Source organism: Pseudorasbora parva, chromosome 3, assembly GCF_024679245.1.
Source record: "Pseudorasbora parva isolate DD20220531a chromosome 3, ASM2467924v1, whole genome shotgun sequence".
In the NCBI taxonomy this organism is placed as follows: Eukaryota; Metazoa; Chordata; class Actinopteri; order Cypriniformes; family Gobionidae; genus Pseudorasbora; species Pseudorasbora parva.
Window position 1 is genome coordinate 30,653,857 of NC_090174.1, and position 20,115 is coordinate 30,673,971.

Here is a 20,115-nt window from a genome sequence, read left to right on the forward strand (position 1 = left end):
GTTGTTGTCAGGGCCGAGGCTGCGCTTCACTGTAGACATCTCTACCTGTGTCACGTACATCTCTTACCCCAAAAAGATTACCTGAACAACACTATTATGACAACTCTAGTGGCAAATGGCTAAAAGCATCAGTGAATTTTGGCATCTCTGGCTGCAGCCTCTCCCCTATAAAGAGCCTCTTCTGGGCTGAGCCTGCGTTGTGCAAATAGCTGTTACTTGCATTGAGGGTGATACCCCGCAAATAAAGAAGACAGAAACTCAAGCTGTAGGGTATGTGGAATCTATTGTCAGGCTAAACAATAGACAAAAACCAGCATGGCTGGCAGGGGAAATTTGAGTCAGCAATCTGTTAGACTTTATGCACTGATAAGAGATGGGATTCGGCAGCGCTTATTGAGGAGAATACAGTAAACACAACAATCCAGCCAGTGCAGGTCATTGAGAGTCTCCCTCGCCTTGGGCTTAACATGACACTTAAGTACTACTACAAGGAAGGAGAAAAGGCAATTCTGCACACATTACAAACTGCCTTTATCCTGCGCTTGGATGCTGAATGTCAGAGGAGGTCTTTCACGATAAAAATGCAGACAAAAGAAGGGGGATAGTCCATGGTGATTTGTTGCATTTTCATTACAACTACTTTGTAGGCAGTAATCGCAGATCTAAATAGCTCTGAGAGTAACTGTTTTCTAACCGTGAAATTCAAGCCAGCGCCCCCTTGCCCCCCTTCAACAAATGAGGCAGTGTTTTCTTCTTGAAAATCCTTGCATTGAAAGTCAAGGCACCTCTCCGAAAAAACATTCACTTATCAAAATGAACTCAAGAGGAATGCTGCAAAAACAAACTCGATTGAATTCTCTTTTTCTTGTTGTCACAGCACCTGATTGTATTATGGCCCTTCCCAAGTGAAAATTCCACTTGCTTAGTAATCCTGGTCCGTTGGTCATCTATGCGGGGGAATAAGAACTAATAGAAAGTGTATTGATGGTAATCGTTTGTACCCTATGTTAATCACAATCACATATTAATTGATGCTTTAATATATATATATATATATATATATATATATATATATATATATATATATATATATATATATATATATATATATATATATACTATATATATTATATACTATATTATATTATATATATATACTATATATATTATATACTATATTATATTATATATATATACTATATATATTATATACTATATTATATTATATATATATATATATATATATATATATATATATATATATATATATATATATATATACATACACACACACACACACACACACACACACGCACCGGTATATATATTGTATTCATAAAGGTGACATAATTAAACTTTGGATTTGTACTGATTGGTTATCTTGAAATTATTGCTTATATATGTTAAGGTCAATGAAGAACCAGAACTTGAGCTTCGTTATTTGTAAAAGTAGACAAAGGGGTCCTCATTTACGTAACTTAAGACAGAAAAATGGGCAAGTGGGTGTATGGTCATTTCCATGCAATATCGTGGACATATCATTTAAAAGTGTGTTGCCAATGGTAAAATATTATATTGACAGCATGTTATATAGCCTAACCATATAATTAATACAGTACTTTCTTATATTAAATACTTGTATAATAATTCAATTGTTTGCAATTACAAAGTTAACAGGTGTTTTTTGGTTTAAGATCAAATTGTCTTCCATGAGATTACTTCTTAGTCTTGCCTGGGTTGCATTTCTCCTTATCGTAACACTAGGGGCAAAGGCTTGTATTTTGGGGCAAAGTGAATTTTTAGGTGCATGATATTTAAATGTCGATAGTTTTGAGCCGCCACGTTTATCAGCATCCGACCATTCGTACGTTGGAATTGGTGGCATACAAATGTTTCATGAATCACATGTGAATCATGTCTTAAGATGTTTTCTGTGCTCGTTTATATGCTACAATTGATCAATGTGGCCTGCTTTGCTTGGTAAAGTTATTTCATGTATTTATCTAGAGAAAAGCATGAAAACCAACATGTGTGGGTTTAAGCAGACTGGTGGTCCTCAGAGCGTATAATGGCACTAGAATATGTGTAGTAGCCAGTCCAGTGCCTCCCTATATGTAGATCTAATTCTTACCTCAACTCCCTTCCTAATCCTAACCCTCGTCTATGAATACACATTTGAGGAGCTCCATCTAATCCAGCACTATCAGATGATCCAGTGAGGAGGACTTAATTAGTCTAATGAATGAATCCATAATCGAACTGAAATGCATTTGTTGTTGTACATGCTGTGTTTTGTTTAACAAATTATCTTACGTTTGGGTTGATTTGGTCATGTTGGGGGAGTTTCCTCACATACAGATCACAGCATACAATATTTGAAGCAGCGTACCGTCTTGCTTTTTTTAGTAGCTGACTAGATTAGCCTTTGGTTGCTAAAATTATTTGATTACTGAGAAAATCTTATTTTCATTAGTTATTTTTGTTTGCTATGCGTAATCCAAATTTCAGCCTTCAGCCACATTTCACATGCATCTCTTTTAGGATGCATGTTTAAAAAATATTGTTTATATAATTAAGATTGTAAGCATATAATCATTTGTTTGAACAATATACTCTTCAAATTATAGAACTAAATTAAAGTCATATTTCAGGTCAGTCAACTATAGTGCTTTTCATAATACAAATTGTTTCAAAGCAGCTTTACAAAAAAACCTCCCAATGTTAATGTATATAATATTTTAATATATTTGTGCAAAGACATGAGACAATTATGGTATAGTTAAATGACATTAGAAAAACAAGGCTCATAAACAAAATCATATATTAGATATAAGCAATAAATATAAGCAAATTACGAGAATTTCAGCATGTCCAATCTCCACAGTTTTCCTAATGCAATCTTCTCAGTGCCCGTATCAAGGCTCTGTCCAGCCATCCCAGTCCTCGTGTCAGGGACAGCCATCAGACAGACATCAGGCTCCTGCTCTCCTGTGAGGCTTCACTACAGAAGGGTCTAATTAATTTGAGTGGAGATGAGCTGACTGGGTCTGCTTGTGGGGTTTATTCCCTTTGTGGGTTTTTGTCAGGGAGGACACTCAGGCCTAAATCTCATTGCTATAATGTGCCTGAAGAGAAAGCAGCGCCTAGCCTGGTAATGAGGGATCAGTAGACTCCCCCTTGTTTGATCTTATCGCTTACACTTCTGTCTTAGCTCTTTTTTTCCCTTTTCTTTCTTTTTTAACCCTTGTAACCAAAAACCTATGGCATGGAAATGAGGAGGTGGATGCAAGGTGCTTTACACAACCTCATTTGTTGCCTCTAATTAATATGGAGAAGTTACTGAACCCCTCCGTCCCATTCAGCGTATCATTACTTAGTACTCAGAGAGGGAGGGACCCTGTTTTACATGCATATGTCTAAACATGGGTCATTTTAAGCTCAAGCTGTAGTTGTTTTTCCTTTATCATCACAGTCTGCCAGTTAAGACATTATATCAGATTGGTCGTGTTAATAAATACATGCCTTGTCTAAGTCTTAGGAACTGTGCATGCATCATAACTTTATTCAGTTATATTGTTTGTGTACAAAGCAGTTTAGACTTGTAACAGAGCTGCAATATTCAAAATAGCACCCAGTGCTACTAAAATGATTATGAACTTAACTGAATTAATGTAAAAATAAAATCGTGTATATTCCATATTTACACTTTGAGACAGACTGAGACAAATCAATAATATTTATTTATATTTATTTGTTAATTTATTTTATTTATCTATTTTGAGGAGTTCAGTTGGTCTCGAAGTTTCTATGTAGTTTGTTGTGAGACGATGCTGCTTTTCAGTGTTTGAAATTTCCAATAATTGCAGAATGGTTTATGAAAATCTGCAATGGACATTTCACTTGCCTGGTTACTCTTTTAGTGAGAACACGCGCAGCTTACGGACTCTTTGTCTTATATAGACTTATGCTTTGTTTTAAAAAAAAGCATAATATATATATATATTTTTTAGGGCCGGGACTTTAACGCGTTAATTAAGATTAATTAACTACGGGACTTTAACGCGTTAATTAATTACGCAAAAAAAAAAAAAAAAATTAATCGCACTTATTTTTGCCCCGCGGAACGTTTTTCAATGAATGAGTTTTGACGGACCGATTATACTGGAACACCAACTAGCGCTCATGAGTCACGACAACAACCATGAAAACAACAAACCATAGTGAACATGAACGAAGAAGCTGATGAGACCGCTTTGCTTGGCCCCGTGGATGGGAAATTTAGTTTTAAAAAACGAAATGATGGAAGCGTCGACAAGAGCATGGTTGTGTGCAAGCTATACAACAGGGGTATCCAAAGTCGGTCCTGGAGGGCCACTGACGTCCTGCAGAGTTTAGCTCCAGCTTGCCTCAATACACTGCTAAAGTTTCTAGTATGCCTAATAAGACCTTAATGAGCTGGTACAGGTGTGTTTAATTGGGGTTAGAGCTAAACTCAGCAGAACAGTGGCCCTCCAGAAGCAGGATTGGACACCCCTGCTATACAACAAGGAATTAGCGTATCACCGCAGCACATCGAGCCTCAAATATCACAAATATGCTTTTGCTACACTTAATGGCAAACATTGCACTGGTCTGCTGGACTGAAATAAATAAACAATATTTTGTTGATTAAGCTTATGTATTCAGTCATTATTCAATGGTATACTAAAAATACATGTGAAAAATTACTTCTCATTGTTCCAGGTCAAATATTTATATGCAATTAAAATGCGATTAATTTCGATTAATTAATTACAAAGCCTCTAATTAATTAGATTAATTTTTTTAATCGAGTCCCGGCCCTAATATTTTTTAAAACATACATTTCATAAGATTGTGTTTTGAACAAACCATGAAGCAGTTGTAGATTAATATGGCATTACAGTAACACAGCAAAGCATTCAGTCCTCTTATACAGTGTGTGCCACCATACAATCACTGATTTTTATTCCAATATCTTTGATATAACAAATAGAATAGGTTTCTTTTCTTGTTTGGAACACCCACAAGAGTAAATAAACATATAAAACAAAGAAGTTATGTATAGTTTATCATATTTCTGTTGTTCCACAGAAATCAAAGATATAATTCCAGTTCTTTAAACCTGGAAATATAAATTCCATTACATTTGAGATTCAGTTTGAGCAAATAACGCAAGAGATGAGCTGTACTAAAATGCCAATCTTAATGGACAGGTGTCCACTTAAAATCACAGGCAAAGCTGACACTAATGGATTGCTTTGTATGCAGCATCCAGAGAATGGAACAGGATTGGAAGAGCTTAAGTGTTGAAGCACCCTGCATGTGCTGGCTTTCTGCATAAAAGGAGTTTAATTTCTACAACTCGTGCATTTGCCAGATTTAACCTTTTACTGACTCTCTGTCTCAGGGCGATGGAAATTAACCTCCTCGTCATATAGGTGAAGCCAGACATATTACATGACTAAAGATCACTCAGTGTTGTTCTTTAAAATCTATCTTTTTAACTGCAGTTCACCCCCGTGGGTGAATGTGTGAATGTTTATTGTGCAATTTCATGAGAAGAACTTACTTTTCGTTCAAACTGCCTTTTTTTCTGTTTTGTCAGCGGGGGCGGGAGAGATCTATTATTCATGTCAGTCAGAACAGTGATAGTTATATGTGCCTCCTAATGTAAATGGTGCTTCCTTATTAGCCTAACCTAAGCTATTAAATACATTTTGATAAGTTATATTATCAGCACTAAACAAAAATAACCGTACTACTACAACTAAAACAGCCGTGTTTGTACACACACACACAAACGTCTGGTTCACTACCTTTGTGGGGACTCTCCATAGACGTAATGGTTTTTATACCGTACAAACCGTATTTTCTATCCCCTTACACTGCCCCTGCATGCCCCTAAACCTACCCATCACAGGAAACATTCTCATTATTACTTTCTCAAAAAAACTCCTTCTGTATGATTTATAAGCCTTTTGAAAAGTGGGGACCGCTGGCTGGTCCCCACAATGTATCTCCGGTTTTACTATCCTTATGGGGACATTTGATCCCCACAATGTGCTATAAACAAGGGCACACACACACACACACACACACACACACACACACACACACGCAAGTTAAGTGTAAATGTGCCACAGCCTGAGAGACAGCAGGTGAATGTGTGTGTAATGTTTGTATTGTGTCTGACCTCAGTGTGTTTCCCTACTGTCCACCACAGTGATCCTCACTATGTGTGTAATATAATATAATATAATATAATATAATATAATATAATATTATATTATATTATATTATATTATATTATATTATATTATATTATATTATATTATATTATATTAAATATAATATAATATAATATAATATAATATAATATAATATAATATATTATCTATCGCTGCGTGTGTGTTATGCTTAGTTTAAATCATGTTATAATATTTTCACGTTTATTTTTACCACTATTATGAATGTTCATATATTCCTAGCTTTAGCAATATACGTGTGTGTGTGTATATATATTTATATATACACCATACACACACACACACACACACACACACACACACACACACACACACACACACACATATATATATATATATATATATATATATATATATATATATATATATATATATATATATATATATATATATATAATAGTTTTATTACACACACATATTGTTTGTGTGTGTGTAATGATGGGACTGTAATGAGATTCAATCATAGCAAAACTTTCAAAAATTCACTAACCTGCCCATAACAAGTTTTTCGTGAATTACAACAATCAAGATATATTTCGGAAGGAAATCACCCAGCATGGCATGTCCTACCCAGCTTGGAAAGGTCTTGCTTTCATTTGAAGCAGTGAAAAATGTCGGCCAGTGCTATGAAATTCCCACCTGGACAATGATGTCTGAAATTCTATTCAATTAATTCCCATGGCAACAGGGGTAAAACACAAAAGAGGGTGAAAAGATGGCAGGAGCGGGCTGACTAAATCTGCTGCCATAGTGGTCCCCGTGTCTCATGAATACACAGCCCCTCTCTCCACATATACTTCAGGGCCAGAAGCCTACAAGGTAATTATATGCTTTGGAACACTCCACTTAAGTGCACCCAACAATAAAGTGAGTGCATATTCTCTGTAATCTCTTACCTGCTGAGTGAATGAAGATGTGAACTGAAAATTCTTTCTTCTTTTTGTTCTTTTTTTAAATTAAATAAAAAAATTAATCAATCCTGCTTTTATTCTTAGAGATCTGACTTGGAAGCCTTTGCAGTAGTGTAGATCATTTGTAACAGCCATATGGATTACCATCGTTTATTTAGGATGTTTGACCAGATCACAGATTCATTTGCATTCCCCTTGATAAAATTCAAAAAATTCCTCAGCTCACATTAATACAGATATCAATGCAGTCGTCTGTATTTTCTGTGTAATAATTGGTTACCCCGGTTTAATAGTTGATCGCGTTAATAAATCAATAAATTCCATGCAATCATGGTGTCATCTAGTGGTGAGCATCTATAACTGCATTGATCTGCATCAAGTCTCTTTGTATACTTCCTTTGCCTGTTTTGGACTTTCCTTCCTTTTCCTCCCTCAGGTGATTTCAAGGGTCAGGTCAGCGACCGCAAGATCCCTTCTTTGCCCTTCAACCTGTCCCTCTGATAGTGACAGTTCCCGGGTCATTGCGTGTCACAGATGAGTTCGGCTGACATGCTGGGGTGTGAGGCCGCCGTCCACCCCCTATTTAGACGATCCCGGCTGAGTGACTAGGTGTTGTTAAGGGACATCCACTGCTAGTGGAGAAGGCTCCTCACGCTTGAGCGAGCGGCACTCAAGGGAGGCCGGCAGATTGAGTTGGCATGCTAACAATCTGATTGCAGATGGCAGCGAGGAGAAAAGGCTGATGGGGAAGGAAGGTCTCAACTGACCCTGCCATCCCCTCTATGAGAAAGAAGGGCAGAATGGACAAGGAAAAAGTTCCACATTTAAATCTAACAGCATCTGAAAATGGTTTTTGTTAGGTGTTTTTGTTTGGATGGGGGGGGGGGGGGTTGTAGAAAAACCTGTCAAAACAAAACATGGCAGAGCAGTACAGTGATCCACGTACCGTATGTAAAAAGGCAGCAGTGTGTTTTCAGTCGTACTATTGAACGCTGTTATTATATGATAGTCTGTCTGCCTGATCCGTGCGAACCGGTGCCATAGTGCTAGGGGTGGGGGTGGGTTGTGCTTTGGATGTGACATGCTAATTAGGGGAGCTTTGTCTGCCATTGTTGATCCGGTCTTCCAGTGAGCAGGGTGGGTTTATGGGGGAGGTGTGAAATCAGAATGTCACACTCAGCAGGGATCACCAGCAACATGCATAACGTGCAGTCTTACTTAAAAATGAAATTCTTCAAGGTAAAATTGTGTTTTCAGTGCACAAGCACGCACTTCAAACTTAAACTAATTTTTCCACTAATGTTGCTGAAAAGAATTTGACTTTTGCGAATCAATGCATGTAAGCATCCTCCAAGTTTTAATGGGAAGTTATAAGTAGCAGCCGGATTAGAGGGATTGGTTTTCCTGGGCTGTTACAGATTCATGTTGAAACAGAATCTCTCTGTCATGAGGGTAGATCATGATACATACCTTTCAAATACTTTTTTTCACAACACCTGCATGTAAGAGACCACATCCTGCCAATGGCAGGTGAATCAAGAACATTTATGGCCATTAAAACCTCTGCACTTTTTTCCCCCATGTCATAGTGACAAGTCCTTTTTTCACTTGAGGCATCATATGAGATGTGCTCTTTCCATGAAACAGCACACTTTCATTTTGATGGCTTAATGTGAGGAACATTTCTACCTTTCACAATGTGGAGTTCATGAGAAATAAATCTTAATGTTATTCATGTTGTTAGATTTACGCTACTATTCAAAAGATTGTGCAGTGGTGGTCAAAATTGTTGGTCCCCCTGGTAAATATGATCAAATATGGCTGTAAAAATAATAAATCAACATTTTTATCCTTTTTATCTTTTATTCAAAAAATTAAAAAAAAATCCAACCTTTCATTGAAGTAAAAAAGAAAAGATAATTGGGTGTAAATCACATTATGAAATAAATGCTTTTCTCCAAAACAAAAATATCTTTGAAGTACATTTACATCAATATTTAAATTTTTTAGCACACCAGGGTGACAAGGAACATAAAATTGTCCAGCTATGATGTCTTGTTTCACAGCAGTATAAATATGAGGAAGCACAAAAGGAAAAAATTCCCTTAATCATCATCGCAATAAGTAAAACCAAAGAATATATTTCTGATGTGCAGCAAAAGATTGTTGAGCTTCACAAAATAGGACGTGGCTGTAGGAAAATAGCTAAAGTATTGAAAATACCCAGTTCTACCATCAGGGCAATAATTAAGAAGTTACAATCAACTAAAGATGTTACGAATCTGCCTGTAGTGTGTCTATATTGTCCTAATGCACATGAGGAGGAACGTTTGAGTGCACAAAGACTCTCCAAGGATCAAAGATGGAGAATCAGAGAGATTAGTTGAGTCTTGGGGTAGGTGTGTAAGAAAATATCGATACACGTGAATATCGCGATATTGTTTGCCGATACTGTATTGATTCTAAAAAACACTGTATTGATATTTATATATTTATTTATTTACATCCAAGATTCGTGGCTTTGTGTTCGAATTAAACCACAGACTAGATGTCAGTGTTATCTCAAAACGTAACTGACGCAGAGACGGAGAAGCGCAAGGTGAATATGTGTGGGCGCGCATTAGCATTAGTAAACCTCACAAGACGATAGAATTGTTCCGCTCCCGCGGTTTGCAGAGTTGAAGTGTGGACTCATTTTGGCTTCAGCTACAAAGAAGCCACTATGGAAATCAACATTTTGTTTGCAAAATAGGCAAAGTTAATCCAGTACTCGGGAAACATTGAATCGGAGAGAGAGTTCGCTTAACCATAGATATGTATACGTAGACATATCTATGCGCTTAACATCCAGACGTCATCTGCGTTGCTGAGAAGCATTTTGATCAAATATAGCACATTTTCCTCTCAGTATAAATCTTTATTAATTAAATAAAACATAAACAATATCATGTTCTATGCATATGGTTGTTCTTTATTCTTTTAAATTAATCTTTCTAAAAAAAATTATTCATTGTTTTTTTTCTTACAATATCGCAATATATATCGTATTGTAAACCCTGCATCGTGATACGTGTCATATCGCCTGATTCTTGGCAATACACAGCCCTATCTTGGGGTCAGAAAGCCATCACCACATGTTGTTTGGGAGGGTTTCAAGAAAAATCCTCCTTGCTCATCCAGAAACAAACTCCAGCATATTCAGTTGTCAGACATGACTGGAAATTCTAAAGGACCTGGTTTTGTGGTCAGATGAAACTATAAAAATAGTTTTTTTGGCAGCAAATCCACCAGATGGGTTTGGTACAAACAAGGATAAAAGTACCCCATGTCCACGGCTAAAAATACAGCTGGATCTTTAATGTTGTGGGCCTATTTTTTGCTGGAGGTCCTGGACAACTTGTTCAGAGACATGGTATCATGGATTCTAGCAAATACCAAAAGATAAAAAATCAAAACCTGATTGGATCTTCCATCAGGACAACAATTCAAGACAAACACCAAAATCACCACACAAATGTGTCGCTGGTCACAAAATGAAGCTTCTGCCGTGGTCTTCCCAGTTCCCTGACCTGAACCCTATAGAGAATGAGCGGCTGAACTAAAGAGAAGAAGCACCAACATGGATCTGGGAGACTGAAGGATCTGGAAAGATTTAGTTTGGAGGAATGGTCTCTGATCTCATGTGTTCTCTAAACTCATCAGGCATTTTAGGAGAAGACTCAAAGCTGTTATCTTGACAAAAGGAGGTTGCAAAAAGTATTTAATAAAAGGGTGCCAACAATTGTGGCCAATATGTTTTGGAGAAAAGCATTTATTTCATAATGTGATTACCCTTATTTTCAATTATTTTACTACAATGAAAGGTTAGATATTTGTGAATTTTTTTAATAAAAGATCAAAAGGATAAACGATGCAAAATTGTACCAGGGGTACCAAAAATTTTTACCACTTCTGGAAACACTTAACAATAAGATCACATTACTTAATACATTAACTAACAGTAACCAGTAATAAGCAATACATTTGTTTTAGTATTTATACATTTTCGTTAACATCAGTTAATTAAAATATAACTAACTGTTCATTGTTAGTTCATATGATGTAATTTAATTAAGTAATATTAACAAATAGAACCTTATTATAAATATTTTTAAAGACTGCATTTATTTGATAAAAAATATAAAAACAGTACACTGTAAAAAAAAAAAATGCAGGTCTTCAATTAAATTTTTTTTCCAGTGACCGATCACATCTACATTTTTCAGTTGGCCAAATTTAATTTCTTTAAATAAATTGCATCAATTCACTAATATTCAATTTGTCCATCTGAAAAATGTAGATGTGATCGGTCACTGGAAATTTTTTAATTGAAGACCTGCATTTTTTTTTTTTTTTACAGTGTATTATTGTGAAACATTATTACAATTTAATATAACTTTTTTTTCTATTTTAATACATTTTACAATGTAATTTATTACTGTGATGGCAAAGTGGAATTTTCAGCATCATTACTCTATAGTGTCACCTGATCCTTCAGAAAACATTCTAATATGATATCTGATTTGCTTTGTCTTAATATTATATATGTTCCAAACAGTTGTGGTGGATAATTTATTAAGGATTATTTGACAAAAGCTCAAAAAACTGCATTTCTTTCAAATATAAATATTTTGTAACATTATAAATGTTATCATATGAGCATTTTATATAATATTAGTGAAGGTCAGGCTATACAAGTTGATAGACCCTTTCACACTTCCGGGTTTCTCAGAGCAGAAGTCAGCATAGCTGGGTTAACTTTTATAGCAGTGAATGAGAGTATATCATTTTTTGTGTCACCATTTGCTCAAATAACAAAAGAAAAACTCCACAATAGTGATTTCACAAATTTCAAAAAGTAGAGAGAGATTTATAACGGCAGTAAAAAAGAGAGAAAGATGTTCAGTTTTACCATCACTCCCATAGACGCTGTATTAGAAACACCCTCACAGCAGCGTTAACTTGTTTTTTGTAATTTGATGCAAAAGTAATATAATAAAAATATAAGTGATATAAATGTACATACAGTTTAAAAAAAAATTGTATCGTATAAATCGAAAAAGTATCGACCGTTAAAACGCGTCATCACTGTCTGTGAAAAGGGTCCATTGTAATCATTATGCTGTAAATTTTAGCCCAGATGGTTTGCTGTATTGACCAGGACTAGAACTATTCAGTGTTGCTCTACGGACATTAGAATGTTTGCGTATGTAGTTTAATGAATATGCAGTGTGCAATTTTAGCATCTTTTAGTCCACCGCCTTGTAATTTTAAGTAATTTTATGTTCTTTCCATTTGATTAATATTTTACTGTCTTCTCAGAAATTCTGATATTGCAATATTAGACAAAAGTGTCTGAATATGAAGCCACAAGGTTAAGCAGTGAATGCAGCATGGTGTGAATAACATCACAATGATCATGTAGCATTTATCATCCTTGTCTGCTGCTCTATTTGAGTGCTATTATTTCTTCTTTGACCCATCTCTGTATAAATGCTGTTTCTGCTTTGTTGGCGGCAGGAAATATGTTCTCCTTTCAAAATCAATCGCAGAAGGAATAAAACAGCCAACATGCACAACATTTATGCATTGTGGAGCGTGATCATCAAGAACCCCTTGACATATCTGATTAGCAGCAATTTGAGGGCTGTGATGAATGAGCCTGCTGTCATTTTGACCCTGTTTAACCTCTTGATTTTCTGGGTTCAAGTCCAATTAACCTTTGGGAGGGATGCAACAGCAAGTGTACCACCCAGTCCAGTCAATAAGAACCAATAGTAATCATTTCATTTTCTGGTTCATCAAATGAGGTTTGGCCCAATTCACCCATCTCAGTCAATGGCAGTCATTTATCAATGTTCAGCTAACACCACAACAGTAGAGTATTTGGTCACTGCTGGCTCTCAGAGGAATATTCTCTTCAGACAGGACCGTCACATTCACTTTTGCCTCACCATTAAACCGCAAGGCTAGCTCAAGGTGTTGTGACAGGTTTCGTGAAGTCTTTTTTTGTGGGAATCCCATAAGTGCTTTTTTTCTGAAAGTCTGCCGTGTCTAATGAAAAGATGACTGACCCACAGGTCATCGAATATAAAGTTGTAGGATTTAATTAGACATGGTAAGCTATACTGAATGCAAAGAGCAGTGTGTGATAGATTACAGCTAGTGATTCGGATTGAATCTGCAGTGGCTAACAGTCTCTTGCAAATGAAAAAATGAGGTACTGTCTTTGCATGTTGCCTCTAAATGCATTTTTGTATTATCAGTACAAAATAGATACGTTTAATAGTACATTAAGGTGTAGCTGAATTGGATCTGATCATACAGCAAATTATTATGAATAAATATAAATAATTAATTATTAGATTATTATTGTCTTTACAAGTAATGATACTGAAGTGGAGGTTAGAGTGACACCAGAACCATTCATTTGTTTGTCACATTTTATATCAAACTTCTAAACGCCAGTACCATGATTTGTTGTCCTTCTTAATTCTTCTTGTCCTTCCTTTCTCAGTGTATGCCGGATTGATCTTCAGTACACACAATCAGTTGAAGATTTTTAGCGATATACCATATTTTTTCAATGGAAATTCAAGCAACACTAGATTATCAGCAATAGCCCAGAGCACCGTTTGTTTTGCTTTGAGCTGAGGGAGTGGAAAGCTACATGTCAGATTATGACTGAGCTGTCCTACAGTTGCAACTACTTCCACCCCTAGATCCAATCTAAATAAAGTGTGCCCATCTGGTGTGCTCAGAGGGTCATGAAGCACCTCCCTGGGACCTAAAATCACCAGGTTCAGAAGACAAATTCACAGAGAGCCATGGCTCTAGTACCACTGAGCAGATCACAAGTCATCCCGTCCCTTGCTGTGTGCTAACAATGCACTGCTGCATGGGTGGCTGCGGGGAGGGAAGACGACTCTCTCCTTTCATGTGCCACATGGCTGGAGTCTGAATATGGGCCAGAAGGGGCTTGTTAATACCATTGTTCCCCTGCACGGTGGCATACGTACTAACCATATAAACTTTGTTCCGATAGTTTGCCCTTTTCCCCCAGCCTTAATTCCCCAGTGGCAGATGCACTTTTATTCAAGTACGTGTTCTCTGGTTGTTAATCTCAAGAGCTCAATAGGATTAGAGTGAGTTGTGTTTTCATTTACCAACATCATTATGTCTTTTATGTTGTAGGCCGCTGTATGTGAATGCCTAATGACAAACAAGACTGTTCATTCAGAATTTTGTATCTCTCTCTATATATATTAAATAGATATACACGTGCTGGTCATGTACTTAGAATGTCATCAAAAAGTTGATTTATTTGTATATTGTATTCATTTAATACACACAGACTGATATATTTTAAATGTTTATTTCTTTTAATTTTGATGATTATAACTGACAACTAAGGGAACATCCCAAATTCATTATCTCAGAAAATTAGAATATTACTTAAATACAACACAAATAAAGGATTTTTAGAAAATTTGGCCAAATAAAAAGTATGGAAATGAAAAGTATGAGCATGCACAGCACTCAATACTAGTTAGGGCTCCTTTTGCCTGAATTACTGCAGCAATATGGTGTGGCATGGAGTCGATCAGTTTGTGGCACTGCTCAGGTGTTATGAGAGCCCTGGTTGCTCTGATAGTGGCCTTCAGCCCTTCTGCATTTTTGGATCTGGCATATTGCATCTTTCTCTTCACATCGATTTACTATGGGGTTACGGTCAGGTGAGTTTGCTGGCCAATTAAGAACAGGGATACCATGGCCCTTAAACCAGGTACTGGTTGCTTTGGCACTGTGTGCAGCTGCCTATTCCTGTTGGAAAATTATATCTGCATCTCCATAAAGTTGGTCAGCAGCAGGAAGCATAAAGTGCTCTAAAACTTCATGGTATATGGCTGGTTTGATCTTGGACCTCAGAAAACAAAAATAACACGGCACTGTAAACCATCACTGACTGTGAAAACTTTACACTGGACCTCAAGCAACGTGGATTGTGTGTCTCTCCTCTCTTCCTCGGACCCTGATTTCCAAAGGAAATGCAAAATTGACTTTCACCAGAGAACATAACTTTGAACAACTCAGCAGTTCTTTTTGTCTTTAGCGCAGGCAAGATGCTTCTGACGTGGTCTGTTGTTCAAGAGTGGCTTGACACAAGGAATGCGACAGCTGAAACCCATGGTTTGCATACGTCTGTGCATAGTGGTTCTTGAAGCACTGACTCCAGCTGCAGTCCACTCTTTGGGAATCTCCCCCACATGTTTGAATGGATTTTTTCACAATCCTCTCCAGTGTGCGGTTATCCCTATTGCTTGTACACTTTTCTATCAAATCTTTTCCTTCCCTTCGTCTCTCTATTAATGTGATTGAACACAGAGCTCTGTGAATATCCAGGAACTTGTGCAAGGTGTCAGGTCATCTTTTGGACAACTGTTAAGTCAGCAGTCTTCCCCATGATTGTGTACCCTACATAACTAGACTGAGAGACAATTTAAAGGCATTTGCAGGTGTTTAGAGTTAATTAGCTGATTAGTGTGTCTTCAATATTGAACCTTTTCACAATATTCTAATTTTCTGAGATACTGAATTTGGGATTTTCCTTAGTTGTCAATTATAATCATCAAAAGTAAAAGAAATAAACATTTAAATATACCAGTCTGTGTGTAATGATTGAATATAGTGTACAAGATTCAATTTTTGAATGGAATTGGTGACTTTTTGGTGATATTCTAATTATATGACCAGCACCTGTATATGTACAGGTCCTTCTCAAAAATATTTTGCATAGCATATTGTGATAAAGTTCATTATTTTCCATAATGTAATGATACAAATTTAACGTTCATATATGTTAGATTCATTTCACACCAACTGAAATATTTCAGGTCTTTTATTGTTTTAATACTGATGATTTTGCCATACAGCTCATGAAAACCCCAAAAATCTCAAAAAATTAGCATATCATGAAAAGGTTCTCTAAACGAGCTATTAACCTAATCATCTGAATCAACTAATTAACTCTAAACACCTGCAAAAGATTTCTGAGGCTTCCCTGCCTGGTTCATTACTCAAAACCGCAATCATGGGTAAGACTGCCGACCCGACTGCTGTCCAAAAGGCCATCATTGACACCCTCAAGAAAGAGGGTAAGACACAGAAAGAAATTTCTGAACGAATATGCTGTTCCCAGAGTGCTGTATCAAGGCACCTCAGCTGGAAGTAAAAAGTGTGGCAAAAAACGCTGCACAACGAGAAGAGGTGACCGGACCCTGAGGAAGATTGTGGAGAAGGACTGATTCCAGACCTTGGGGGACCTGCGGAAGCAGTGGACTGAGTCTGGAGTAGAAACATCCAGAGCCACCGTGCACAGGCGTGTGCAGGAAATGGGCTACAGGTGCCGCATTCCCCAGGTCAAGCCACTTTTGTGCTACAGAGAAGCAGAACTGGACTGTTGCTCAGTGGTCCAAAGTACTTTTTTCGGATGAAAACAAATTTTGCATGTCATTCGGAAATCAAGGTGCCAGAGTCTGGAGGAAGACTGGGGAGAAGGAAATGCCAAAATGCCTGAAGTCCAGTGTCAAGTACCCACAGTCAGTGATGGTCTGGGGTGCCATGTCAGCTGCTGGTGTTGGTCCACTGTGTTTTATCAAGGGCAGGGTCAATGCAGCTAACTATCAGGAGATTTTGGAGCACTTAATGCTTCCATCTGCTGAAAAGCTTTATGGAGATGAAGATTTAGTTTTTCAGCATGACCTGGCACCTGCTCACAGTGCCAAAACCACTGGTAAATGGTTTACTGACCATGGTATTACTGTGCTCAATTGGCCTGCCAACTCTCCTGACCTGAACCCAATAGAGAATCTGTGAGATATTGTGAAGAGAAAGTTGAGAGACGCAAGACCCAACACTCTGGATGAGCTTAAGGCCGCTATCGAAGCATCCTGGGCCTCCATAACACCTCAGCAGTGCCACAGGCTGATCGCCTCCATGCCACGCCGCATTGAAGCAGTCATTTCTGCAAAAGGATTCCCGACCAAGTATTGAGTGCATAAATGAACATAACTATTTGAAGGTTGACTTTTTTTGTATTAAAACACTTTTCTTTTATTGGTCGTATGAAATATGCTATTTTTTTGAGCTGTATGCCAAAATCATCAGTATTAAAACAATTAAAGACCTGAAATATTTCCGTTGGTGTGCAATGAATCTAAAATATATAAAATTTTGAATTATCATTACATTATGGAAAATAATTAACTTTTATCACAATATGCTAATTATTTGAGAAGGACCTGTATGTATGTCCAGTACCGCTGCTCCCACCACGTGCATCACGAGAATTTTCTCTCAGCACCCAAAAATTATTCAACCCCCTTGACATGCAAGTCATTTTGCTGCCAAGGTTTTTTTTTTTTTTTTTTTTTTTTTTTTTTATGAAAACAATTCAACAAATGCATCAGTGAACTATTATATAATGTTTATTAATACACATTTGACTGATTCTGAAAACGTGAAGTTGATAAGAAATAAAAATAAAATCTAATTGAATCTAATTCATAGAATGCAACTCATATATAGTATGCAATAAAAACAACAAAAAACATGGCACATGGCGACACAACAAAATGAGAATATCAGACCATTTCGACAAAGCCAATCTCTGAGACCAACCTTATGTTCAGAGAATTTCTCCCCTCCAAACTATGAGCAAAGTGTGTCATTCCATCCACTCTGCCAAATTGGGAACCACAATAGAGATTGCTCGCATTCACCCACTGTACATGACAATGGTACAATTGCCGTCTGATTATGTGGACGAGATGCCTTTAAAAGGCAAATTACAAGCAATCCCATCTGATGAGAGGGCCACCAGGCTTGTAGCTCCACATGTGTGTGTCCCTCTCCACACCCACCCAGAAGGCCTGAAAACAAGCATGACCATTCAAACAAGCCCACACTACATCTTTATGGCTCGCAACAGCTGATTCATTTTAAAGACAACAGAGGGAACATGGGGCTCAATTACACAGCTGATATCATGAATGGCAGTCACCCTTAGGGCTCCACTACATCTGTACAAGTGCTACAGTGCCACTAAAATAAGTGGATGGAGATAGAGGTGAGAATAGAGCCTGAAAATATGTCAAACAAATTCAAAGTTTGATCAGTCAAATTTTGTGAGTTTAAAATGTAAATGTTTACAATGTAAAATATCCCTCTTTATATCTCATCTCAGATTTTTTTTAAAGGAGCATTTGCAATTTGGAAAACTATTTAAAGATATTTTCTTTGGAAATAAACCCAATATTAAAGTGGATTCTTTTTACACTTTTTTTCTGTCAAAAGCAACAACATCATGTTGTTATGAATCTGTTGTAATTGAAATATTATTTCTCCTTATGGGGTTAAAGATCAAAAAAAAGAAAAAAATTAACAAACCCTCTTCATATCCTTAATTCATTTCAGTCAATAAATTGAAGACCCTTGTGACATCTGAAGAATGAATATTGAATTTTTATTTATTGAACTTTTGCTCCAATTCTGGCCCTCTTTTTTATTTTTTCACCTCTGATCTTTGAGCTCCCAGAAAAAGAAAAAAAATGATGATTTATTTTTGCCATTGATCGTCAACAAGACTAATAAAACGAAGCTCTTTAATGAAAGACTACTATCTGGTGAAGTAACCCGGTGGCCATTAACCCTGCTTCTATGGAGTCCAAGGAATATCAGTTGAGTCCATGGTCAAATCAACTCTGCAAAGCAAATTAGTGAACACCATAAAGTATTGGAGTGCTCCTGCTAGGAGCCCCAGTTTGACCTTTGCTTAGGGACTTTTACATTTGACCTGCCAAGGAAATCTATCAAAACATTTCAATTAAAGGCTGGCAGGCATACGAGGCTGAGGCAGGTGGCCATCCTGCTGTATTTGACCTTGCATCCAAGACTATTTTAGATTTGTGCTTTCTAGCAGATCCAGTGTTGACCACACTGCCCTTTACTCAGTAAAGATAGCAGTTAAAACAGGTTTTAATCAGACTCACAGGCTTTGAAATGCTTGGTGTAGCAGTATTTCAGTCATAGTTTGCTTTTTGTCTTTCTTTCAAGCAGATGAGAGAGAGCCTCTTTCAGAACATATACCCTCACACTATGAGTGCTTCTGGAAGGGACCTTTAGTATCACGCTCACTGTAGATATCTATCTAGAATCATGCAGGTCATAACTGGGCAGAGGGCCAGCTTCTTATCAGCCTGGTCATTTGAGGTGTTGAGATGTGTCCAAACAAATGAGTGTCCAATTTCCCCCTTTGTCAGGCTGACCTGAGGGGTAACGGAGACTCTCTCAAAGGGCTTGTTTGTAGAGGCTGTCTATCATAGCCCAAAGTCTCCACTTGTTTCCCTTAAAGAGATCCTTCTCAGTCATCAAGGGTGATGTTGGGAGGTGTTCTCATAGCCTACTGGCATGTCCTGTGTGAGGATGCAGAGTCTGCGGGTCTCTCCTGTCCCCCGATTGTTGCCTTTATCAGGTGGGCAGTTAAACAGTGGCCTCGAGATGACAGACACATCCTTTCAGAGGCAGAAGAAAGAGAGATAAAGACTTTACAGTGCTATCTATAGGTACTGGCCATTCTTACTATGGCTCCACAAATTCTCCAGTAAAACAATAGAGAGGATGCTGCAAATTAGTCATTTGTCACAGCTACCAGTTCTTTGTGGTCGTTTTATTGATTATTTAGCCAACTTTTTTTTTCTTTTAATCTAAAAATTAAAAGTATAAAATATCTATTACCTTTTAAGCAGCTTGTCTTGTTTTCAGCTGATCTGAAATGATCGTTCACAAACAGAACAATGTTAAAATCCATGATATTATTA